We start from the raw sequence: 27,680 nt of genomic DNA, 5'->3' as shown, positions 1-27,680 counted from the left end.
TGTACATCAAAAAATTAAAAAAAATAAAACAAAAAAAAACAGCATAAAACATAGCATTTGGATGTTCTTACCTGTTTCGGTATTCTTTATTTTACTTTTTTTTTTATCATTATCATTTGCTGGCTGCCCCTGCTACGATGCGTATCTCTCAGATACAGCACAACACACAGATACAGCTTCTTGTGTTCGGTTTTGCAGCATGAATGATTTCTGTGTGGCAACATCAGGTACATGCGTCTGCGCTTTTTTTTTTTTTTTGCTGCTGCTGCTGCTGTTGTTGTTGTTGTTGTCGGCAATCATAATTATCTTTAATTTTCAACATGAGCAACAAAAAACACCATGGCGAAAACCGAGCGTGGCCGGGAGAAATGCTTAAGATTCACATGCTTCCTAGGCAACCAACGGCTGCTGCTCTGCACCCAGAATCGGTGCGCCTGCAACCTCAGTTGCCACACAGCAGACGTACAGAGAGAAAGAGAGAGAGAGGAGAAAGAGAAAGAAGACACAAGCAAATAAAAAGCGAAATTACATGAATGAATGCAACAGTTGAGGGGCGAGAAGAGTCGCGGTGTCGAGTATTGATGTTGTTTGCTCGCAGCTGTATCTGCATCTTTGTGTACAAAACCATTTGTATCTGTATCTTAGCTTTGATTTCTTACTTACCTGCTCAGTCTGTCGGCTCGCTGCTTCCGAGATGGCTTAACAACAACAACAACAACAACAAGAACAGCTACAGTTGCTAAAAGCATACATCTATTAGTACAGTGTAAAGTTCGTCATTCGAGGGCTCTCAATGCAGGTGCATTGTTGCAGCCTCAATCTGTTTATCAGCAAGTGGATGCAGCTGTTAACGAGACACACACACACACACACACACACAAAGCGATTGGTCGCAGCTCCAATCAGCTTATCAGCAAGCTTATGCAGCTGTTAACCAGGCACACACAGACTCCCACATGGCGTTGCTCTGTTTACAGCAATCGCAGTCTGTTAAATACCTGCAAACTGACTGCCGTGAGAGACTTAACAGCCGCATTGACTGTTATCCATTGTTCTGTACATGTAACATACATGTTTATGTGTTTGCTACAGGAAGAGCGTCGGCACAGGGACGCGGGTGGCCACAATTGCACTTTGCACTTGAAGCTAACATAGGCGCGGACGCTGCTGTTAACGTCTCTGCGCAGGCGTCCCCGCTTGTCGCTCAAATGCGCGGGGGCTCTTAATATTTCGTTTTGCCAGGCAATTGAAAATTTCAGCAGAATTTGTCGTATTGTAGAAACTCGAAACAGAGGCTGAAAACAATTCAAGTGTGGCCAGACCTGAAGAGCGAAAACACAAAACAAACGCAAAACAAAACACAAGTAATATGTATACATACACTCACACATGTTTATATTTGTATGTTTGAACGTTTATGTATATGTTCATGTGGAAGAAGACACTGAAGGAGTGCGGTGGAGCTGCAGCAGAAATAAACACAAAACAACAGATGCAATAATTTCCGGTGCCACTATTGTTCTCAATCAGCTAACGCCATCTCCCTAAGCCGCACTCGCTCCAGCTCACGCTCGCTCTTTCTCTCGCTCTCTCGCTCTCTCTCGCCGCGCTCACTGAATTTTGTGTATGCTTTGTATGCGGGTGTGTCATACGTGTTGCTCCGATCTCGATTCTCGATCTGAAGTATTAAAAAGCGGAACCGTGCTAAGTTATCGGCGACGGTTCCAGGCCAAGTCCTAAGTTCCAATACCCAATTGCTGTTATTTACCATATGCAATTTGAATGGGCAAAAAACCCAGCGACAGGCACAACTGCCTGACTTTTTGCGTCATGGCTTCGGAAGAATTCTGTGCAATATGTGAATGTTTGTGTGCTTGTGTGTGTGTGTGTGTGTGTGTAAGTCCATTGTGGTGTGTGTTCTTGTCAACCAGGAACATGGAACATGAAAAAAGTACTGAATTCAACATTCGTTCTACTCGACGCAGCGCAAACAAAGCCTTTACCTCCTCCTATGCCATACGGCCAACAAAGATTCTATGCTCGTTTAAATTGTTCACAGAAGTGGGTTAAAATAAACAAAGGTCATCTTACAATTCTAAGCCCACACAATCACGTGCCAGCTTGCACGCACATATATATAAGTACATACAAACATACATATATCAAGAACATATAGTTGTGAAATGGCATTACAAAAGGCATGCCTAACATGCCTGCTGGGTACCTTCGTAAACAAGTACTGGAAAGGGAAATGCAATTGCACGACTCTCTGATCGACGCTCTCGCTCGCTCTTAAGCTGCGCTCCGATATGGCAGCTCTTCATTTTCCGTTTTCATTCATAAAATTTCGATTGAGTCGCTACAGTAGCAACGATTTGTGAGTAAACCGTGTTTTGTTTACAGTGCGCTCGCTGGCAATGAAAAAAAAACGTGAAAGCGTTTCCCTATTTATGTTTAATAAATGAGCAAAAATATTTTGGTTAAATATGTGTTCACATACATATGTTTGCATATGTATAATAATAATAATATTTAAATGTTTACTCAAATGTAGATAATACTGAATGAATTCGATTTTTGCAAATTCCATTAAACAAAATGAATAAATGCAATATTAATAAAATAAACAAATACTTTATTTAAAGCCAAGTGCTTAAAAATAGCAAAAACAAACAATAAATTGCGCCAGAATTGTTAAGACAAGAAATAACATAATACTAACATTGCGCACAGCGGCAATGTTGTTGTGTTCTCTCTGAGAGCGCAACTGTTAAGTTAACAGTTGCGTTGAGAGCCAACAGCGAGTAGCGGTTAACAGCTCTTTTGAGTATTTAGCAGCTCTCATGAGTATGTCTCAGTTACCCTGGATTAATAGCGTCTGTTAACTTAGCAGAACAGTCTTATTTCAGAAGTCGAGGTCTGAGGACGTGCAGTCGCCGTTAAAATCTGTAAATTCGAATTAAAAATCTTCGTTGCAACTGCAATTGGCTATCAATTGATGCGAGTACGATTTTTGTTTTGCGACAAATAATATTATACAATTAAGTGCACAACGCGTGTGTTTACACTGAGTGTTAGTGAGTTTTTTTTTCTACATTTTTTTTTGTTTATTAATTTCGGTCGTTCCTCTTCTGCCGAAAGGCAGCGCCGGTGACGGCACAAAGCAGCCGCGCCAATAGCAACAAGTGTAAAGTCAAATAACAGACGAAAGCGAATGCAAGTAAACAAGTACAAAGCAAAGCCAAACCAAAAACTGTGAGGCGCTTGCAGATGTGTTCTAAGCAGTAACAAACACACACACACACACACACACAAGCACAACTGCAATTAACGATTAACAAAAAGAAAGCAACTGAAGCAACAACAATACGCAGAAACAACAATTGTTGCCTATTTGACCGAAAGAATAAGAACAAACGGCCGCAGCAGCAGTAACAGCAGCTGTCATATTGAAAAGCAAAACAGCAAAACGGCAAAACGGCAAAAACAAAAGTGCAGTGACTTCACCTTCATAAAACACACATAACAAAAAACAAAAAATAACAAAAAAAAAAAATAACAAAACATAAGAAAGAAAATAAGCAGACTACAATTATCAGCGTGATCGCAAGAGAGACAGTAATAGACAGCGTGAGCAGAGAAGCAGAGGAGCAGAAAGAAAAGGTAACGACACAAAGAACAATTGCAAATTATTGTGGTTTTTGCTTTTGCATTTGATATTTGTGCGTTGCATTTCGATGCGAAATGGCAATTGAGAACAGTGGAGCATTGGAAGATTGGAACTGGAACTGGAACTGCAACTGTCACAGAGAGACAGATGCATTTCCATGCTGTTGACATACACACATACATATGTACATACATACAAAATTCAGTGTTGATCAATTTATCAGTTTCTCGCGATTCCCTTTCGTGTTTCCTGCTTGCTTTGCTTTGTGCTTATCCCGTTCATTCCGCGCATTTTTAATTGCCGCACGCCTTCTTGCATTTGATACATTTGATGCATTTGTTAGTGTAATTTCCCTTTTGCGGCATATTTATACAAAATTCAACACGCATTCTCGTTGCATTTTAATTTTCGGTTTGCGTTCGCGTTTCCAGGAACTATTTGTACTTGAGCACGAGAACAAGAACAAGAACCCAAACTCGAGGCGAACGACAAAATTTGTGAATCGGGGGCGGAGTAGAAGGTGGATTTAAGAAGCAATTGATGAAAAGTAGGCCGTAAAGCCATCAGTGACTCTCAAACTGTTGCGCTCAAACTGTGACCCATGCAACAGAAATTCTGTTAGTTAGATAAAGGATAATAGCCCCACCCGTAAATTTTGTGGAGCAACAACTGATATGCTCCTTTACACTCACAAGCAGAGCACAAAGCTTGTGTGTGTGTGAGTGTGTGTGTGTTCTCTGCATATCAAACTGCAATTTTAAGCCCACTCTTGAAGCTGCCGCTAGCCTCCGGCTTTGCGCGGCCTTTGCATCGCAACCGTAACAGCAGCACGAAACGCGGCCCCGAGCCACAGTTGGCAATACCAAGAAGAGACCGACGCCGAGACCGAGACGAAGACGAAGACCCAGACCCAGACCGAGACGGAGACCCTGGCACTCAACCCTTTCAAAGCAAACCGAATTCGAATTCGAATATTCGCATCAAGTGCGCTTTTTGCGCCGCTTTCAATTTTGGCCTCCAGCGCCTACAAAACAAAAGTAAACCGAACCCAAAACTAAAAACCCAAGACCGACTCACAGATCTGCATATTCATAATTATATGTGCATACATATGTACATGCATACATTTATGTATGTATCTTAGTTCTTAAGGGAAATACGATGAATGTGCATTCGCTCTTCTGAATGTAAATTAAAGCACACTTCCTTCAAGGGAATAATTCGATTTTCCAGCAGGACAACGCCCCTGTTCTCACTGCACGAGCTATAAAAAAAAAAAAACTGAATGCTCAGATATCAAAATTAGAAGAATTATCTCTAGATAATTTAATTTCATTCAGGCAAAATCCTTAGAATTATGAACTATTCCAAATAAGAATTTCTCTGAAATATTTGTAAATAATTCCCAGATGACTATTTGTAGCTCAAACTTTCTACTTTTTTGACACTTTTACGTACTTAAAATTTAAGAAATGAATAGAACTTTAGGTGTTCACTCAAGAGGGCTTTCACTGTAGAAAGGGGAAATGTTGGTATTAGACTGTTTGATATTTGTTTTCATACAAATTTTATGTTCCGTTTCGCGATCTTCAATCTGAACATGATTCCATAAGCAAAAGGCAACGACAAATGCGAGCTCAATCAATGTGTGTGTGTGTGTGTGAGTGTGTGTGTATCTATGGAGATATTTACATACGAATACTTCAAATAGCGCTCAGCATGCCGCCAAGTTTGCAACACATGTTTACCATTTGTTGCCGCAATACAAATGCAACGCACACACACACAGCTGTACAAGTGTGTGTGCGTGTGTGTGTATTCAAAGAAAACTCCTTTCGGATCTTGCTGCCGCTTGGCCTAGGCAGCCGGCGGCAGGCAACTGGCGGGGGCGCCGGGTGAGACATAGGAACTGAGCCAGGAGAACAAAACATGAATACAAACGAATCGCAAGACGTTGACAGCAAACTGAGTTATTTCCAAAATTGGAAATTGAGCGACAACAACAACAACAATGGCCAAAGGCAACTTGCAACAGGCAACAGGCAACAGGCGACAGGCGACGCGTCGGCCAAAGGCAGCGTCAAAGGGAAACATAGATACATGCATTTACACATAAATAGAAACCGTAGCCAAGTTTTTGTTTTTGGGAAAGTTGCGTCATCTGTTGTCACTTGACGACATAGATCCCAAGTATTAATAAGAAGAAGAAATCAAATCAAAAACTTTAGCTCAACATGCACAAAAATGTGTGCGCGCGCGTGTGTGTGTGTGTGTGTGTGTGTGTGTGTGTCAGTACTGTGTATCTGTCAGATACGCAGCTCAACACGCAGAGCAGTGTAATTAAAACAACAACAATAATAAGAATATAGCCTCAACCAGCACGGGTATACGACTTAAAGATACCCTGTAGTCAGCACTCATCTCGCATATAGAAATTGATCCAGACATTTTCTGCCATTGCAGGACACTCTGCTTGACGTGTCAGCAACGTTGTCTTCGAGTTAACACTTTTCTGACTCTCAAATTAATTACAAAAGGTTAAATTAAATATAACAAGGACGTATTATTATGTTTGAGTTCAATAGCTCTGAAAACCTGAGCTAATGATGCGTGAATGGACGCATGACGAGTTTAAAAGACATGAAAGCTATTAAGCCACAAGACACCTTCGATGACATGTCAGCTAGCCCGTCGTAAGGCCAACAACGACATCAGCAATTAGCTAGAATCGTGAACTGCATAAGACATCAGACAATTTCGGCTATGTGAATGTAAAATGTGAACGCATTTGCGATAGCTACAGGGTATACAACAATAATAATAATACGCATTAGGCTCGGGCCCGGCGCGCAGTGAAAGCGAATCGCCAACTTGTTAACTAACGTCAAAGCTATACCCATTTACAGACTGCTAACAGCACTGACTGCAACTACAATAAACAATAAAAACAAACAGCTACAGAAACATTCGACAAAAAGTAAAAAAAAAAGCACACACACACACACACACACACACACACACACGCACAGAGAGACATGCAGCACAACAAGCAGAAGATTTAATGATTTTAACTAAAACAACAACTAAGATGAAAACGAAAGTCTTGGGCCACACACACACACACACACACACACACGCATAGTTAAGAGAGAGGGATAGCGAGAGAGAGCGTGAGCGTGAGCGTGAGCGGGGTAACGGTAACGGGGAGTTAGCTGCACAGCAAATTAAATTGAAACGCTGCGTAGATAACTGCATCAAACAGCCCTCCGCCCCACAATACCCCGTCAACTGCCCACCCACCAATTCAATTGGCAGCGCGTATCTCGACTGCAAACCCAGTTTACCTATTTGCTGTTGTTGTTGTTGTTGTTGCTGTTGTTGTTGTTGTTGCTGCACTCCTCTCATTTGCAGTCGCTGCAGTTGTCGCCGTCGGCGTCGCAGTCGCAGTTACATTGATTAATTTGTTGCTCGTCGTCGTCTTGTTGCTTGCTTTTTTTTTCTTCTTTATTTTTTTTTTTTTTTTTTTTTTTTGACAATTTTCAATTTTCATGGCGCATCCCAATACGGTGAAACCACCCGCTCCCCCGCCCCTGCCTACAACCCAAACCAAACCCAACCCCTACCCACATGGGGCGTCCCCATTGCACGTCACGCCCCGTCGCATTGCATTTTTATTGTTTTGTTTCAACCCGATTTTCGGTTTCGATTTCATTTGCGTGTAGAAATGCATTTAGTTGTTTTTCTTCTTCTTCTGCTTCATTTCTCTTGCTTCCTCTTCTGCTTCTGCTACATTTTTATTTTTATAATTTCAAGTTAATTACTGTGACTTTGTAAGCTCTGCCAGCTGTTGTTAATGTGCGTCCCCCCCCTCAACAACAGCCCCCTTGCCCTTCAAAAACCAAATGATACCAAAACAGACAGAAAAAAATAAATAGATTTCTCTGGAATCCTTAAATGCCAGTTCTCACTTTTCTCATGCTCTCTCGCTGCTACAGCCACAACTACGACAATTGTGAACACATATATGTATGCGCTCAATTCACAATGGACAACTGACAGACACAATGCCCGAGTCGAACTATAGCTTTGTTGTTTTTAAGCCCATTTATTTACATAATTCACTATTTGTTTATTTACTCAATGGTTTTTAATTGTTGAACAACTCGCATGCCTTGAAGTTAATTAAAAATATATGTAAAGTATTTAGCTAATACGCTTAACTAATAAATGCTCAGCTTAAATGTGTAGGATTATTTTAACAACCCAATTACAGGCTTAGAGGCTTACAGTTCAAAAAGCTTTTCAGAGAAATTATAGCTTGCTTAATCTATTTTCAGCCACAATTTAGGCAAATGATTGCAAACACTATAACTTCTATCATATCTATATATCTAAGTATCTATCCATCTATCTATCAATCTTTCAATCTATTAATCTATCTATATTCATATATCTATCTATAATAATTTTCCAAGTATACGAATTGTTATTTCCATGAATTCAAAATATTTTCTAGTTTTTTAGTTATCTCAGACAGTTCTCTTAGGGTTTTGTGGTCCGTTATTTCTAGCTGACAATTATTCAAAATAAAACTTTGAACATGCCACGAAAACAAAACGTATTATATATAAAATGATTATATTTTTTTTAATAAATAATATTAGTTTCATACAATTAGAATAATTTGTATGGTATGCTAAGACTTCTGAAAGTAAGATTCTCGCCCAGCCCTGAGCCAGATAAATTGCATTTAGCGGCAAACTGTTAATTGGTAGAACAAAGTACAGTTTAGCTTTTCGTGGCATATCGTGTTAGCTCTATATTTTGACACTTGAACTGACAATGGGATGGGGCGAGCTGCGGCAGGGGTGGGTGGCACTTAAAGGTCAGTTGGTTAACTGCGACTGCAACTGCAACTGGCAGTTAATTGAACTGCAACCGCTTCCCAGTGCTAGTTAATTCTCTTCCTCACACTGTCGACTTATCACCCCCTGACTATTTATCTCCCTCTCTGTCTCTCTCTCTCTCTCTCTCTCTATCTCTCTTTCTCTCTTAATTCCATCTAAGAGCTAAGTGCGTTGATGAGCGCGTAATGGCCACTGGCTGTCAGTTTAATTGATGGGCATGGGTCCAGTTGTGGGTCTGGGTCTGGGTCTGGGTCTGGGTCTGGTGTAGCTATCGGGATCCGGTTCGGTTCTTTGTCTCTGCCCGACCACCCACTCTATCTCTATGCCCTGCCCTGCTCACCCTCGCCGCGGTCACAACTCGATGCGGGCGAGCGCACACAAATGCGAGCACATCATTTTTCGTTTGATTTGAATTTATATTTATTTGTCTTAGGGGCGGACCTAGCACTGCCTCCCTCCCCCCCGCCGTTCTACACTTTCCACTTCTTCACTCGAGAAGCCACAAGCCGCAATCCACAACCCACAGCCGCAGCTCGACTTGTCGATGGGCCACTTGAGCTCATTAACTTGCAATTTACGTATATTTAGCAGGCCCCGTTAAGCTGCGGGCCTTAAATGCGCGTAAATACCAACATCTGAACCCACCCCAAAGTTGAAATTTTAATTTTTTTTTAAATATCTAAACGAGTTGCAAACCAACTGGCAGCTGCTTCAAACGGCTTGAAACAAATTCGAAAGCAAACATTCTATTTTTGAAATGATTCAAATAATTATGCTTATTTAATCAAAGCTCTTCTCCATGAATAAAATCAACAAGCTGTTAAAAAGTTATGTTTACAAATGAGATATTCCATAAGCTTAAGAGATACAAAAACCCTTTATTGTTGTTGTCTTCCATTTGAAACATTTTCACATATGGAATATTGAAAATTTTGCAACCGAATCTTAAGAATTTATTTTATTTGTCAAACGTGTCTGAATAGTATAATTAAATGTTGATTTGTTGCGTAGGTAGCGAATAGATGCGTCAGAAATAAAAATTATTTCCGCATACGAAACGCAACTAAAAAGTGATTTCTCTGCGAAGAATTCTTCTTATGTATGGCAAAATAATGTGGAGCAAGTTTCTTGAGAGACTCAAGACTCTCTGCAGATGAAATTTATAATTCGAAAGCGACAATATAATCGCTTTTAAATAGTTCTCAGGCCATCAAGAACAAATTAAACATATAAAAGGGCAACAACAAAAGCCAAATATAAAAACAAATAACTTAAGTTTAATGTCAATGCTGATTTATCTTGCGCCCCAAACGAATTGTTATTTACGATCTGGACAACAATAATGATGATGGGGAGCTGGGCCAAACGGAGCTGAACCAAGTTGAACTCGCTGCTAAATTTCCCACGTTCTGTGCATCAATGGGGGGACGCAGTGGGGAGGTGTTCGCTGCGAGGCCGTGCATTAGAATCCCAGGCATAACTGCCAAATAAAAAATAAAATAAAAACAAAAAAAAAATACCAATAAAGAGCTAGAAAAACTAGTCTCGAAAAAAAAAGGGAAGCCCAACAGGCAGCAGCATTAAATCAACTTAACACTCGCACACACATGCATGCATGCATGAAAAAAGCACTTACTTCCCACATACATTTGACTTATGTCAACTGCAACAGTAAGAAGAAGCCGAGGTAAACAAATTTTTGCGCATCGCCCACAAAACTGTGTGTGTGTGTGTGTGTGTGTGTGTGTGTGTGTGTGTGTGTGTGTGTGTGTGTGTGTGTGTGTGTGTGTGTGTGTGTGTGTGTGTGTGTGTGTGTGTGTGTGTGTGTGTGTGTGTGCGTGTGTTGGCCCAAAGCTGAACTCTTGACCAGCCATTCGCTGTTGTTGTTGTTGTTGCTGTTGCATCGCACTATAAAATGTAACTCAATGTAATTTCTACAAATTTTGCATGTTTCGCGCATAAAAAACAAGCGCTTGGAGCTTTAAACAGCTGCCGGCTTTACACACAAGTAAATTGTTTTTTGTTTTTGCATTTTGTTTTGTTTTCAACTATTTTGATGGCCCGGCCCGAAACGAGCCGTAACTCTTAAGCACGCAGCTCCAGACGCTGCTCGATTTGCTGCTGCTGCCGCCCGCCTTTGTTAAAAAGATGTTTATCTCACTTTTATGACAGTTTCACACACACACACACACACAAACACACACACATAGACACACACCAGCGCGAACAAGTCGCTCCACATGTCGCTCGACACGGCGGCTACGTGATTTTGCATTTGGGGAAATTGCGCCTAAAAAAAGAACCGTCCAATAACACACACACACACACACACACACACAAAACGAACGGGTAAGAACGTTGCAGTCGGGTCTACGCAACTGCGCAACACTCTGTTCATACCTTTGTTGCCATATTGAATCACTCGATCAGAGTCCCTTTGACTTTGCCTCTAAGACTTGGCAATTTTCCCCAATTTGAAATCTTTTGAGAATGTATGAAAGAGTCTACCTGTCAAATTTTTGAAATTCCAGCTCTAAACTGTGTTAAGCCGAACATTTAACACAATCCATATACCCCGTTCGCTCTTAAAATGTTTTAAGTGTTCACCAAGCGAGCAACCCCATCAAGCCAAACCTACCGATATATTTTGGCCAACACGTAAAACAATTTCCATTTTTATTTGCACACGCTCTTTGTGATGCGTGGAAAGGCTTAACAACGGGATATATTAATGGAAAATCCCTGAATCGATATGCGTATGATTTTTCAATTGTTCGAGATAAAAATCCAATTAACTATCAAGTAAATTTTGGAATGGCCTAAGGCGCGTTTTAAGCGAAGGGTACATAAAAAATATATATATAAATACACGTTTATATGTAAAAATTGTATTTATTGCGACTTAGACATGTTGCTATAAAATATAAAATTCTTTATAATTTGAACTAAACAACGAGAGTATTAAAACAATAAGTAGAACAAGAGAGACGTTAAAGTAATAACAAGGATATCTAAATTATTATTATTCTTCATATCTTGCCATCTCATCATGTATTAAATATATATTCTCAAATAAAGGACCTGATAATACAATTAGTTCAAAATTAGTCGCTCGTGATCCTTAACTTGGTGATAGATAATTGTAGGCTTTTGGTATCCGATATTTAGTCGATAATTTGGCCTTCCAAACAAATAAGCTGTTGAGTTAATGTGTGACAACAAAAAGTGAATATTTTCATTTTGCCTAGTTGACAATTTGCAACAGTTCACACACGACATTATCGTTGTGTTTATCGTTATTGTCATAGCCATTGCTATTGTCATTGTCATCGTCATTGTCGTGGCGTTTTTCAACACTGGCGTCGTTTTTCATTTGCAGTGTTGTTTATATTTTGTTTTCGTTTATTTTTGTTTTAACTTTTTATTACTGTGAACTTTTTCATCATTAATCATTCGCCTTGTTGCCGCCAACCAGACGCAGCCCCACCCCGCGCAGCACCAACTCGTGAGCCAGGACAGCTCTCAGACCGGACGGCGTCGCAATTGCGCAGGCGCAAATGCTTCAAGTCAAAATTGACTTGCTTGACAAATGTTGCGGCGCCTTGGCATGCGGGTGTTGCGGGGGAAGTCTGAACTTTAACACTCGACTTCGAGGCAGCTGCGAAATATTAGGCAAATGTTAACATTAACCTTTTGCATTAGACATCATTTAGAGTCGTCGATAATTCGTTGTTTGTTTCTTTTGTATACCCTGTACATATAGCGAATGGGTAAAGCTGCCGGACATTAAACTTGGTCATGTGCCCTCAAAATATACCCTGGATTTGTTTATGTGCGCCTACTTCAATGTTATGCTGCACTTTTGCCTTTTGTGTATGTGCACCAGGGTATCTCTTAGTCGATCAGAGCACACTCTCCAACCATTTCGTCGGTTTATATTTATTTATCTTTTTTTTTGTTTGGTGACGCTTAAAACGCCGAATAGTTTTCAAACAAAATGTTGCTGTTCATTTGTTGATGTTTTCAAATTAATCAGCTGTCATCGGTGCCATTCATTAGCATACATATGTATGACACATATGTGCATGTATGTGCGTATGTACATATGTGTTGGTTGTGTGTCGCCATCGTTTTGCGATATTTTGCCTTCAAATCTGTCGTCGTTCCTATTGACTCCTGTTCACACTGTGTCACATTGACTGACTACGGCATAGCTCATGTGAAAATATGTTTTTGAACGTTTTTCTCTTCTTTTTTTTTTTTTTTTTTAACTGGTTGTGACCTAGTTAAGTTAATTAAGTTGCCGCTTGACTAGGCCTGGTTTTTTGTTAATATTTTTTGTTGGCCAAAACGCGACCTCAATTGCGGCCAAGTTGCATTAGCCGTTCCGTTTGCCACGCGCCTGTTCCACACTTATTTATTTTTGCAAGTCATATGCTGAGCAGGTCGATCAGACGGCCGTACGGCAATTTCTCCCCCACAGCACCAATTATGAAAGATAAATAATGCACGCGCAGCTTGGAAACTAGATAACCTTCTTCCGCTCGCCTTCTGACATGGCGCAAATCATGTTACCAATTAGAAGCTGTTCGGTTCTGGCCAAGCTGTTGTGGCTGCTGTGGCTCCTGCGTGTGGCACGGGGCGCATCTCATGCTGAGAAGTGCCGACTGCCGGTAACCAGTTATTGAGTACCTGTTATCTATACCTCTTGGCTGCTCATTACTCAAGCCGTGCTAATGACTGCCAATGCAAATATAGAGCAAAACCAACCCACCGACCGCAGAGACTGGCGCATTGTGTATACTCAGCAGTTAGATGGATGAAAATCTTACCTTTGCCCATGCACTACTTTCCAACTGAGCTTTTACATAGAACTTGTAGAGTTCTTCTTACTGGTTCGGAACTCTTTTAATTTGTGAGATCTGGACATTGTTTGTTAGCCTGTTATTGATAAAGGTAAACGCTGTTCAATAAAAAAAAGGGAAATCTATCTTATACTAGCAACATAGGAAATGGATCATGAAATGGTTTTCTACAAATTTTTCACTTTATTTGATAGATTGAATTCCTTAAAGTTAAATTTATTGCTGACACAGCTGCATTAAAACTCGCATCAAAAATGAATGCACATATGCCCTAACGTATGTAAATGGACCAGAATAGAGTATATGCTTCGATCTTCTCACTTACCGCGTGCAGCTTAATTAATTCCAATTATTAACCCTGTTGTGCTGCACTTCTAATCCCCGTCATTTCTGGCTGTAACTGATGCCCTTAATTGAGCGCCAAATGAGCCGTTTTAATCAGAAAATACCACACATCCCCCCCCAACTGCCTCAGGTGTGGGTGGCATCCGCACACTGGACAGACAGTCTTGCGTTGTGTTTCTCTCTTCAGTTTAACTTAATTCTGTAAATCAATTTGTTGTCTGTTGTTTGTTAGCCGCACATTGTTATATGGTTCGGCGAAGTGGGCTCGGGGTGGGGTCGAGTTGGTGTTGGAAATTGCTTTATCGGTTGTCATTGCTACTGCGATTTCCCACAGTTTTCAATCAATATTAAATGCGGTGATTTGTTTTGTATTCCTCTTTATTGATTTATATGATTTTCGGCCTTCGATTTGTTTCGTTTTTCTTGTCCCAATGCTCGTATTCACTAATAAAAATATTTGTATACCCTTGAAAAGGCTTGTCACGACATGTGTAACGCATAAAAGAAGTTGTCTTCGGCGCATTCTGCATGATATCTTAACCAAACTTGCCATTTATGAACTTCATTATTTCAAATCTATGTATTAATATATTGTAAATAGGAAGAATCTATCGAATACTCAGTTTTCTTACGAAGAACTTATTTGTTTTTCAAGACATATATGTCATATGTCATAATATGTTATCTTATTGTTTCTTTCTTTCTTATAGGGTATTTAATCTTATTGTTTCTTTTATCATTGTGTTTCCTTCTGTAAATTGCCTTGAACTTTGTTATTTTATTCTGCTTTATTTGTCTGTTTCCATAGTTGAGGCAGTGGTCGCTTCGGCTTCTGGGCCTTGGTTTTCATTGAAATTGAAATCTTTGTGGTGTATTTTGTTTTTTGTATTTTTCTCTGACCTTTGGCTCCACTGCGTGTAGGGGCTGGGGCTGGGGAGGAGAGTTAGGCTCAAAACTTTACATAAATTATGCTCCAGCAAAAATAATTCATCTGCTAATTGAATTGTTGCGTCGCGTTGGGCGTTGTTTGTCATTTGCATAAAATTGCTGTGTGTAAATATTGGCTTTATCCGTCCTTCGGATAACTGATTTTCAAATTTGTAATACGCCTGCCATGCATGCGCGCGTGCGTGTGTGTGTGTGATTCCTATAATATTATTGTCGCATAATTTAAACATTTTTTAATTTATTTACCAATTAATTTTAAGTTTGTTTATAATTTTACGAACTTTTACACAAGGCTTATTATGAAAATTGAGTATACACATTTTTATTGCTATGTCTGTTCCTACTTATAAACTGGGAATATACTCTATACTATATGCAGACAATGTGTTAGAGATCCAAAAAATGGCAGGTAGACTACCTGCTACCTGGCCGCCTCTAAGATAGAGCTAAACTAAAATTTTATGAGAACTTTAAGTTTAAGAGCCACATTGAGTAAGCCCTTTTTGACTGATTTAATCAGACTGTAAAGAGAGCATGGCGCAGTCGGGAACACCCGATATTCTTGGCTATTTCGCATTCGGTATTCGGCAACAGGAAATGGCATCGATATAGCTTCTGCTGTTTTGTATATCCAGAATGTGTGTTTAGCTTAAGTCCAACAATTTGTTTGTTGTTCGTAAAACTCGCCCAGTGCGGAAATAAGCGACGCTTCAAGCGATTCGTAATTTATATCAATTCAAATACCCTAACACAATTGGCAATATGGACCGTGGAGCGGGGAGTGCTGCAGACTTCGATTATTGTGCGCTTATGCGTTCGTTTGCGGATCGTTCGATTAATATGTATGCATACATATATTTATAGCAGCAGCTGTGCCCGGCATTGCCCGGCTCAAATAACATAGCACCAAGTTCAGGCAATTACAAAAAAAAAAGGTGCCACGCGCACCTAATCACTCTTGTTGCCACCCGCACATTCCTATGGTAGAGAAATTTTAGATGCAGAGAAGTTGTTTTATGCCGATCCGTGCCTGATATTCGATCCTGAGTTTCTACACAAATGAACAAATAAATGTCAGTTTAATATAGGATAGATTTGAATCAGGCTGGGAGCTCGTAATTCTAAGCAGAAGCCAAAGAAACATTCCATTGCTGTTCATAACTTCCAAATTACATATATTAAATTAAATTAATCTTGATACTTTAAAATTCGTATTCATCGAATCAGCTGTGTATTCATTATTTTTAAAAATTCACCAATACGGGTGGAGTATGAGCGGAAAGCGATTGTCACAGTTTTTGCATAAGTGCTAGTTTTTGAGCAGCCCTCGCTAGACCCTCGCTTTCAGTGCATGCTATCACGTTAAGCGAAGCCAAAGCCGTGACCGGCGGAACTAGAACTGTGCCTCGGCCTGCGCTGGGACTGGGGGAGCAGCAAAAAATGCGTATGAACATAAATTTTTGCTAAACGCCCAACAAAACGAACGCAAAGAACGAAACAAACAATAAACGCTTCATGAAGCGGACAATCGAGGCAGCAGGAAGAGGAGCAGAGTAAACGGAGTGAACCCGATAGCTGTCCGAGCTAAGCCCTGATATCATTTATCATACTAATGCCTGCACAATTGAATATCGTGGTGGGAGTGGGCGGGGTGCAAAGCGAATTGCCGCGCTGCAGAATCATTCGATGCTTCGCTTGACACGCATCAACAAATCTGAGCCTCGATTGTGAATCTGTGATTGTGAATACGATTTACGAGTGTGTGCGTGTGTGTGTGTGTGTGTGTGTGTGTGTGTGTGTGTGTGTGTGTTGACAACTGAGAACAAAACCTGTCAAAAGCTTTGCGCTTTGCTGATATTTAATCTAAATTTATATTGACAATGTTTTTACTGGGCCCAGTCACACCCGTCCAGCTGGGTAGGTTAACAGTCCAGATATAACCCATTCTAAATGCTGTTGCCGCAGGTACACTGACCGCCCGCCCGCCGCTTTCATGCACCCCCTTGCGGGCTGTTTATTTCAATTCCCATTGAAACTAGTTTGTGGCCAAGCTGTAGAATCGCAGAGAGAATTGAAGAACTGCGGGGCGCTCTGACTGACAGGCGATTTGTTTATGCAAATATTTTTGCGCAATATTAACAAAGAAGAAAGTGCGAGTGCAAATGAGAGTGTGTGAGTGTGTGTGTGCGTGTGTGTGTGTGTGTGTGTGTGTGTGTCGCGCTGTTCTGCTTGACTTTGTAATGGCTTGTAATGATGCGCGATAACAATATGCTCATTATCAATGCCAACGACAGCAGCAACTTTTTGAAGAGTTGCTGGTAAACAAGTGCGCCGCCTAAAGGGAACGACTTTGAGATACCCTCTACGTTAAGAAAAATATACAGAATCAGCATAACTATATATGCATATCAAAAAATCATTATACACTACAGACTTAAATGTAAACGGAGGAAGGTGCAGGCAAATGCAAAAAAAAAAAACCTAGAGAAAAACTTAGAGAAAGATACCCTATAGCTATAGAGTGCAAGCACAATAAATTGGTCCAAAAAAGCTTTAAGCTAATGGAAATATTTTATTCTAGTTTTTATTGAATAAATTTTACTATAATTTGGCCAGTGGACCAGTTGAGAAGGCGTCCAATAGTATAATTTTTCAACTTAAAAATTAAGACAAAAGTCGCATTAAATTAATGAAAACCCCAACGAATTTTATTTGTGTATGGAATATATTCTATGCTAATCTGGCATATTGATTATGATTCTGATTTTTCAATGAAAACATTACTTTTTATTTTTATTTAATATTATTTATTGTTTATTTTTTTTTATTTGTTATTCCAATCTGGCATGGTGGACCCATTGATAAGCTCTCAGATAGTATATAATTTTTTGACTCCAGGCTGAGCTCTTGGCCGGCTTTAGGCACAAATAACACACTTTTACCATCATGTTGTGCTTGAAAATGTCAAGCATAAGACGTAAGACGTGACATGGCCTTTGTTTCATTAAGCTCGCACAAGTGCCCTTCCATGTGCTTGATGTATGAATAATGTCGTTACTACATTCATTTTTACTGGAATATGGAATAAGAATGGGAAAAACGCAATCGAATGTGATTGAAATGAGCAATACGATTTAATCTGGTTTGCTGTGTGAATATTCATTAATTGCACAGCAATCATTGCCAAAAGATTTGCCTATCGTCGAGGCGCTTGCTCATGCGTTGAATCCATGCCAATCAATTGACGCGATGCCGCCAATTCTCGTCATCAGCGTCGCAGTCATCCTCCCCCTCATCAACATTCGCATCATCCGCATCATTGTGAACGGCGAGTGTCTCATTAATTGGCTGTTTGCCTTTGTTTTCGCTGGCTGCCACTTGGGTGGCATTTGCAAAAGGCAGCCATTTAAAGTGATCCAGTTGAGCTCAGAGTTGTTGTTGTTGCTGCTGCTGCTGCGGCTGCTGTTGCTGTTGCTGTTGCTTTGATTGAGCGGCATATACAGCTGTACACTTCTGATATCGGCAGCAACACAGCTGTCAGCCGCGTGAGGGAGCTCGGTGCGGTTCGTTTCATCGAGCGATAGCAGTCCTCAAGTTTTTGCATTTTGCAGCCGAAGTGAAACAATAAAACAACAATAAAGCAACAAGCAACAAAACAAACATAAGTAAGTAAAAGTGGTTTTGTCAGGAGTGCCAGACTAGGAGTTAACCTAAGCCCGTATCGAGCTACGCTTACAAACTCTAGCTAGCTTCCTTCTGGTGGCAACTGAGGGAGATATCCACAAAATGAAATAATTAAAGTCTAAACGAGAATCTTCATACCAAATTTAGTGGATCTATCAATTTATAGTTATTCAGTTATGCTCAAAAAACCAAGTATCAAAATGCATATACGAGAGCATATGCATATTTTCAATTTCATGTCTGTAATTTGTCAAAAAATTGAAAATGTCGAGTGCATAAGCAACACGTTGCCTTTTGCCTGACTCTTAACAGCATTCGGCAAACCAATTGAAATCTTGAATTGGCCGTCTTATCAAAGCTCACAGCTGCTGTCATCTTATCATTGGCATTGTACGGATCAGCCCAATTTGGCAGCGAATCGGCCAGACGACGGCGATGCATTGACATCATCTACATCCTCATCTTTGGCTGGCTGGCTGGCCGCAGATACACGCAACACAAATACATATATCTGCTTGGGCAGCTGCTTCTTCTCCATGTGCCAGCTTCTCCTGCAGCCATCGTCTACCTTTGAGGCGCATTACTATTATTCTTTTTATACCCTGTCCACTCAGTAATCAAGGGTATATACACTTGGAATATACAATCATATATGTATATATATAAACATTATGTCCACTAAAGGGGGCGCGCAGATTCGAATATATATATCTCTTTTTAATAGTTTCAGACCTAGGCCACTAGCTACTGCCTTGTGATGGCAGTCGGGGAGTCACCAGTCCAATTATACAAAGGACGAATGATTCAATTCGTAACTACGCCGGTAACAGAGTATTGCGCAGTCGGCACTATTATGCGCTAATAGTCAACACGAGATTTGCTGTTCAGTTGTGGCTGTTGACACATGAAATGGTTGCACATTCCCAGCCTCCTGCCACTACTATGCCAACTGTTTTTGCTTTTGCTTCTGGTTCTGCTGCTTGTGGCACATCATCATTAAAGTTGTTGTCGTCGCTTTGTCGCTGGCATTTGGATTTAGGCGCTTCTGCTGCAATTTACCAAGAAAACTCTTGAGCAAAACGACAATGACAACGACAACGACAACGACAACATCATTTTCATTTTCATTCGCGTTCTATGAGTGCATTCCTCGCCTGAGGTTCATTGCCTGCCAGGCAGGCAACAGCCCGGTGAGCCGGTGAGCCGGTGAGCCGGTGAGCTTCAATTGTTGGCCGATTCACGAGGCTTTCGACCGGCCAAATGGGCCTAGTTTGGCCCATGCATATTGTATCGCATATTGATTTGTAATTTACGCGACGGCCTCATTTCGTTTTGCCTCTTTCCATATACACATTTCCATTTCCATGTCTATTTCCATTTCCATTTCCATTGTCATTGTCATGTCCATTTCTATTTCTATTTTTATGAGCATTTTGCTCATTTCACTTTTCTTTCGACTAAGTTATTAGCCTGCCACCCTGCCCTCTTTTTGTACACTTGCAAGTCTTGAGTCTCTTCAGTCTTGTACTTAGTCGCTGTCTGACAATTAGTTAGTCGCCGTCTCAAGTCAGTCTGTTGCCGCCTTGTAAAAGACTTCGCATTTTCTATTTCTATTCGTATTGTTTTCTCGAACGCTTTTCACTTTTCAATGAGCCGCCTTCTTTTGGCAGCAGGGCTGTGCCATGCCCACACGCAAATTATGGTACCTTTTACTTTTACTTTCAACCGAGCCAAGAAAAAATAACCCCAATAAGAATAGCGCTCATAAATTAGACCCTTTTTCGAAGTAATTATTTTGGCTGCCCGTCTTCTTTTGATTTATTTGTAAATGCGTTACAATATGAATATTCAATATTCTATTGTTGAATAATTGTATTTGTATACCCTTTTGAATGCGCAATGAGCAGGCCAAAATAGCTTTGTGCCAGGCATCTCTGACGCCATAATGTGATCTTGATAGGAATGACGCCTAGCCAATTTGTCTGTCAATTTCACATATAAAAAAAGCTAAAGATTTTAAATAATAAATATATATTCTTACGTATCTTAAGCAGCACGATCTTTTATTTTTGCTTTTCTAATAATTCGATAAATATTGATTGAAATAAGTTTAGCATAACTCAAGGATTTTAAGAGCTAGAGCTTCCAAATTTAATTTGTAGGTTCCATATGATATTCTCAGATTAGAAATATTTCATTCATTCGGATTTTCGCATTCACATTCACTTGGCTAAGACAAGAACAAGCACAGATGCATTCCCACTGCCACCTTTATCGCTCCTATCAATTTCTTAAATCGATATTTCCAATAGCCACAGTTAAAGGTGCACTACATTGGGCTTACAGTCTCAAGAGTCAGCAATCGCATAGCGTAATCTAATCTAATTTAATTTAATATATAATTCCGCTGTTAGCTGCAACGTTCTAATTATTTTTGTTTTGTTTTGTTCTCATTGCAGGTAAGCATAAGCCATAAAGCATTAGGCAAGCAATTATGGAAGTTTTTGGCCAGCAGAGGATAGCTCTGGCGGGTGGTCAATAATACTTAGCCCTCCTCTTCTGTGTATCTGTGAGTCATGCCGTGCGACAACTTGATGTTGTATATCAACTTGAACAACAACAAAAACAACAGCAAGAACTGTATCTGGTTCTCTGTATGCGGTATAAGCATATGTCTCCGTCGCTGTCTCTATCTGTTGCTGCCAAAACTAACTGAGTTGCATCGCATTTCGCTGTTTGCCATTCGCCATGACTCACTGTACCGGCTGCTAAGCATTTGCTGTGCGTGTGTGTGTGTGCATGTGATGGCATTTATTGCTCGGCAGAACATGGCAAGCTAAAATTATCTCACAAACATCTCACGACTGAGTCATCCTCATCTCTAGGGATGCAGCAAAGGCGACATAGCCCTGAAAGGCCTGCCTCTGTCTAACTGACTGACTGAGTGACTGACAGGCTGGCTATCTTTTGCTTGGCTCATCTATTGTCCGCTTTATTTTTGTCTTTTGATTATAATTATTGCACAGAAATGAGAGACCCTCAGCTATGGTGTAAAAACCCCAAATATATAGGATTGGCTGGCTGACTCAACAGGTTCCAATAAGCGCTTGTGACCTAGCTCGACCGGAGTGGGTCACAGCCCCAAAACCAATTCGAGAAACAACAAAAACAGTCACTGGTCAAAGCATTCAATCGACAAATCAGCAAATCAACAATTGCCTTTCACTTTTGCATTATCACAAAATTGCTGGCGATTCATAAGCAAAAGATACAGATACAAAGTATCTGCTGCTGTTGCTGCTGCTGCTGCTGCTGGTCAATCAACCTGTTGACCACTCGGTCGACTCCGTCAGCGGCAAGTGTTAAGTGTTAAGATCTCTGATCAGCGTTCACCGATCAGCGCTCTGTGTGGCCACAAGCTCATTGTCCATTGGCCAATTGACAATGTCAAAGCCCAATTTTAATTTCGTTTCCAATTCGAATGCGAATTGCTTGTTGTATAATCTGTGGGCATCAACTCAATTTGTTTGCCTTTCGACTTTTCAACTCTCAGCATGGGTCATTGCACTTTGGCATCGATGTGTGCCACAGCCAGACCTGAGCCAGAGCTGAGCACTGACCACAGACTTTTGGCAGAGCCTACTTAATCGCATAGCCGCATCTTAATTTGGCCCCAACATAATGTTGAACGTTCGCAACTGAAATTGACTTTTCAAATGCAATTCAATGGCAACGTTACTCCGCCCCGCCCCCTGGCTGGGCAGCGAGAGAGCCACAGCGACAGCGACAGTGACAGAGCGAAAAATCGAAGGTCTATCTTTGTGTGTCGTCATCGGGGCGACATCGTCAATCGATCTTATCAACAGCTCCGAGGGGCAGTTCGACGCACCGAAAACCGAAAGATCAACAAATACGCGAAATCATTATTTAAATACAAAAACGTGTTCATAATTTGTCAAACAAGACAGCAGACAGTGACAGCCAGCAAGTTTAAAGTATGCCAATTTTCAATGCTCGACTGTGGCATACCCTTTAGTACAAATATCGGGTGTCTTACTTCTTTTTAATATACCGAAAAAATGGCTTGTTAAATATGTACCTTTCTTTAGCTGAAACAAAACAATGGCTTATTTTAATGTATTATATTTATATATTAATTTATAAAAATTGTTTTATTTATACTCTCGTTGTCCGACTTAGTCCGATTCTTTTCAATTAAGCCTTCCCCTTCTACACTGAACGCGCATTTCACTGAGTGGAATGAATTCACCTATGTCGTCTTATCACGTCTAAGACACCCTTACAAACATTCGCAAGCTTTATCGAATGGACAGGCAAAAGTTGTTGGGCATTTGAAAATCGGTAAAACACATATTCATTTGATGTAGACATTCGAACGCAATTTGAGCTGTTGCTCATACAACCTTGAATCCCCATTTTCACCAAGGTGGGTGAATTTTTAGAAACGTGGGAAACGCGAATCGAATGAATTTTCACAAATATCTTTAAAAATTAGTTTGAACGACTAGCTGATTGGCTTGTTAATAAACACGTTGCGTACATTTACTTTCCACCAATTTTCCACAATTGCGGGTGGAATTCGTCACATAGATTTTACAGTTTGGACTTCGCGTTAATCAGCCATCAGCCAGTATATCGGGATAAATGTATGTAGATAAATGTTGTCTTTTTATATGTGACACTCAGAGTCACCCGAATAAGCAGAGAACGAATACAAATACAACATGTGAGCATGAACAGCGACAGTTTCGGGTTGTTTTCGGGTGTTCTGTCAGGAATTTCATTTGATCGACATGATTGCGGCACCACTGTGCATGCCGGCAATGGCGAGTTTGTCGGCCCCGCGCTGCGAATCGTTGGATGTCGCCTTTTTCACTGCCCAAAAGCTAATTGGGCGTTTGCCATACCATGAACCCTAGTGGCCAAATGCTTTCGCATCCGCAACAGAGGGCGTCACAGACGTCACCCGCCACCAGTTGACTACTTGACCAGTTGACCACTTGACCAGTTGACCAGCTGACCAGCTGACCAGCTTTCTCGTCGTTTCGGATGAATTTTGAAAATCGAGTTCTCGCCTTGAACCTACAAAGTTTGTAGACAGCTGCCAAAAACGGATTTGAATTTGTGTTGTTGCTGAATCTTTAATTCCGGAAGCTTATCCAATTGTTGTTCTCAGTACTGTTGTTGTTATTGTTGTTGCTTTTGTTGTTGATACTCTTTCATTATATTCATTTTTATTTGTTTATTCGCGTGTGTGCGGATCGAGAGTTCAGCATTTAAAAATTTGGCAGCGGTGCAGTTGGCGGTGCGTCGGTTTTTGTGGCTCTCAATTGGCAAGCTTTTGGGCAGTTTGCGTTTTGTTTATAATTTTCCAAAAATCAATTTACGTTTATTTTGCCTGCATTTTTCATTTGGATCATTAAATTTAATTGCTTTAACATTTCGGTGTCATATGTTCAAAGTCTCTAGACTTTGCTTTTAATTTGCAATATTCAGCTTGTTGTTGTACGTGCCCAACTTTTAATTCATTTCCACATTTGCGTTTAGTCATAAAGTGTTGTTAAAAGTATTTGCCAAATTGCCAAATGGTCAAGCGAAAAAAAAATAAAATAAACAAAAAACATGAACACAAAAATGTGATAGCTTTTTAAGTAACTCGCACAGCATTTGTCGGCGTTTAATTGCGGCTATGTTTTGCACATTGTCTCGGCCGCAAGCGAGAGCTGTTCATCAAATACCCAGCCCTGGCAGCCCGGCAGCCCTGGCCCTGGTCAAACCAGCTACATATGTATATACCCGGTTGACAAAAAGGAAACTGAGTATATTAGTTCGCCACTGAGAATATACATATATGTAAATAGAATGTTCCGAAATCAACGCATTCCCAAAAAGATGAACAGACGGACATAGCTTGATCGACTTAGCTTGATCAGGAAAATGTAGACATATATACCCCATGGTGTCACACAAGCATTTTTCTGATTGTCAGCCTCTCAGAATACCTCTACTTTGAAAGAAACTGGAGTTGAATCAAAGCGATATTGTCTTGTAGAGGATCTGTGTGGGTCCAGGTTTCTCCACTTTACGGTAGGTCCCCTTGTGGGAGTATAGAGCTAAACTCAGGAATAAGGACATTGAAATATATATGTACATACATTGCACAAACTTCTTATACCCTTTTTTTAACCAGCTTACAGGGTATGATAATAATCATTATGACTACACACACATATATACATATATATTTAATGACTTAATTCAATGTTTTAAACGTTTCTCTTAGAGTTATTCTCAATTATTTCGCCCCAACTTTGCTGCCACTGCCGCCGTCCATTGTATTCTTGAAATAAGCACACACATGTGTGTATGTACATATATATATGTCGTGTATCCAATAAATTATTGTGAGTATTATTTTGAATGCTAACGATTAAGTGTTAGTAAGAATCAGAGAATTTGACAGAAGGTACTGCTATTTAACATAACTGTCCTACTTGTATTAGGGTTGCTACTGAAAGCATGGTGTGAGACAAAAAAGATAGTCTCTGCCGAGCATGGCCCGAGTGTGTTGTATAACGTCCAGTTTGCTATAGTGTTGAATGTTCACTAACAGTACTAAAAGTCAGAGAAGAATATAGAATGACAAGAGCATGAGTAGTATGCTCGAGGACGATGAAAATTATTCATTCTAAAAGTGGAAGTCATAGAGAACAGACGTGCTCGCTCCTAAAAATATAATTATTTTGTGACTATAACGACACTCGGGACTTGCTGTACTGCCAGTATGCCTAATTGCAAAGAAAGTGATTTCTCTGTTCCGACATCAGAAGTGGGATTAGGCGATGCCCCTCCACGAGGCAATTCTGACGATTCGTGGCGTCAGCTTTTGGAATCTCAAAATCGAAATATTCTTGAGATTATTAAAGCAATGCAGATGTCAAATTCAGCATCCTCAACAAAGAAGAGCATCTCGTTGCCAAAGTTCAACCCGGACATTGCAGGCGCAGATGCAAATGCCTGGTGCAAAACTGTGGACATAATACTTGACGATAATCCTATTGAGGACAGTACACTGGTGATGACCCTCAGCGGCTCCCTAGAAGGAAGCGCCTCGCCCTGGCTTTCTCAAATATGCTATACTGGAATGAACTGGCAAAATTTTAAGGAATTGTTTTTGCAACGTTTCGTGGGAATGGAAACATCGGCGGCAACTTTAATGAACATTTTTAATGGCCGACCGAATGATGGCGAATGCCTCTCCGTATATGCGAGCCGTCTTGTGACCTCACTTTTATCCAAATGGAAGACAGCGAACATGGAGGAAATTGCAGTCTCAGTTGTTTTGGCACATACATCGAAAATCGACAAAAGTCTGCAACGTATGTTATATACGACTAATATTAAAAGTCAAGACGAGATGCAACAGCATCTGAAGGCCTATGCTTATGGAAGGTCAAATGGAGGTCTACAGCCAAATATCCCAATGGAACCAGATCGCAAGAGATCGAAAACATATGGCATTAAATGTCATCATTGTGGAAACCTCGGACACAAAATGGTCGAATGTCGCAAGAGGAAGTATGAAGAAGGCAACGTGTCAAAAAACTCAGCATTACCTAAAGTTCGATCTGCCGTTACCTGCTTCAAATGTGGCGATGCTGGCCACATTGCGTCTTCATGTACGAAAGGAGTTTCTACGAGCGGTGTTGGATCACATGACAAGCGTATAAACATCTGTTGTGTGTCCGAGCCAAAAGGAATCCTGCGTCAATCTGGTGAGCTCGTTCCATTTTGTTTTGACTCTGGAGCGGAATGTACGCTCATCAGAGAGAGTTGTGCCGAGAAATTTTCCGGAAAAAGAATTAATAATTTGATAGTTTTGAGGGGTATTGGAGAAAATCCTGTGTATAGCACTATGCAAATCTTGGCTACTGTTAAAATTGATCAGTACTCCTTAGAAATATTATTTCATGTAATAATGGATAAGTTTTTGAAATACGATGTATTGATAGGCCGTGATATACTCGGATTAGGCTTTGGAGTCTCCATCGAGGCCGACAAATTTGAAATGTACAAAACCAAAACTGTTGATGTACTAATAAAAGTGCCAGATATAAGTTACGTAGAGCATCTGAATAACGATAGAGCATTAAGCAACACTGATAAGAATCGTCTGCTAGAATTATTGCAAAACTATGCTGATAAATTTATTGAGGGTATTCCTCAAACGCGAGTGACTACGGGTGAACTTGAAATCCGCCTGCTTGACCCAAATAAAACTGTACAAAGGCGTCCGTATAGGTTAAGCATAGAAGAAAAAGAAGTCGTGCGAAATAAAGTAAAAGAATTGTTAGACGCAAACGTTATACGTCCTAGTTGCTCTCCATTTGCAAGCCCAATGCTGATGGTAAGAAAGAAAAATGGAACCGATCGACTATGTGTCGATTATCGGGAACTGAATGCTAATACGGTCGCTGACAAATATCCGCTGCCTTTGATTTCTGATCAAATTAATAGACTGAGTGAAGGCAAATATTTCTCCAGTTTAGACATGGCAAGTGGTTTTTACCAAGTTCCAATACACCCAGACTCTATCGAGCGCACTGCTTTTGTCACGCCAGAAGGACAGTATGAATTTTTGGCCATGCCTTTTGGATTAAAAAATGCTTCCTCGATTTTCCAGCGCGCAATCGTGAGAGCATTGGGTGATTTGGCTCAAACGTATGCCATCGTCTATATAGATGACGTGTTAATTCTAGCGAAGACAAAGGAAGAGGCACTTGAAAGGCTACAAACGGTCTTGGAAAACTTGTCTAGAGCTGGATTCTCATTTAACATTACAAAATGCTCGTTCTTGAAAACAAGCATAGAATATTTAGGATACTTGGTTGAAGCGGGTCAAATTCGACCAAATCCACGCAAGATACAAGCGTTGGCCGAATTGCCGTCACCGCAGTCAGTAACGCAGGTGCGACAATTCATAGGCCTAGCCTCGTATTTTAGGCAATTCGTACCAAAATTTTCTGAGCAGATGAAAGCTTTATATAATCTCACCTCCAAGAATAATAAATTTGTCTGGAAGCCGGAATATGAGGAAATTCGTCAAAAAATCGTATCAATTTTGACTAATGACTCCGTTTTGACAATTTTCGATCCACTAAAGCCAATTGAATTACATACAGACGCAAGTTCTATTGGATATGGTGCTATTTTAATGCACAAGATAGAAAATAGACCCAG

At 40.4% G+C, this 27,680-nt stretch overlaps 1 protein-coding gene and 1 long non-coding RNA gene across 3 annotated transcripts in view; both read left to right on the top strand.

Annotated features, from left to right (window-relative positions):
• The window catches only part of LOC6631416 (rho guanine nucleotide exchange factor 10), a 132,744-nt gene that overhangs the window by 66,510 nt on the left and 38,554 nt on the right, over positions 1-27,680 (top strand). The window lies entirely within an intron of this gene.
• LOC116652224 (uncharacterized) lies at positions 962-26,561 on the top strand. Its single transcript, XR_004305217.2, has 2 exons — positions 962-3,663; positions 20,879-26,561. It is a non-coding gene; the product is annotated as an uncharacterized lncRNA (long non-coding RNA).

This window comes from Drosophila virilis, chromosome X (assembly GCF_030788295.1).
Source record: "Drosophila virilis strain 15010-1051.87 chromosome X, Dvir_AGI_RSII-ME, whole genome shotgun sequence".
Classification (NCBI taxonomy): domain Eukaryota; kingdom Metazoa; phylum Arthropoda; class Insecta; order Diptera; family Drosophilidae; genus Drosophila; species Drosophila virilis.
The sequence above is the reverse complement of the archived record's forward strand: the minus strand, read 5'-3'. Positions and strand labels throughout refer to the sequence as shown.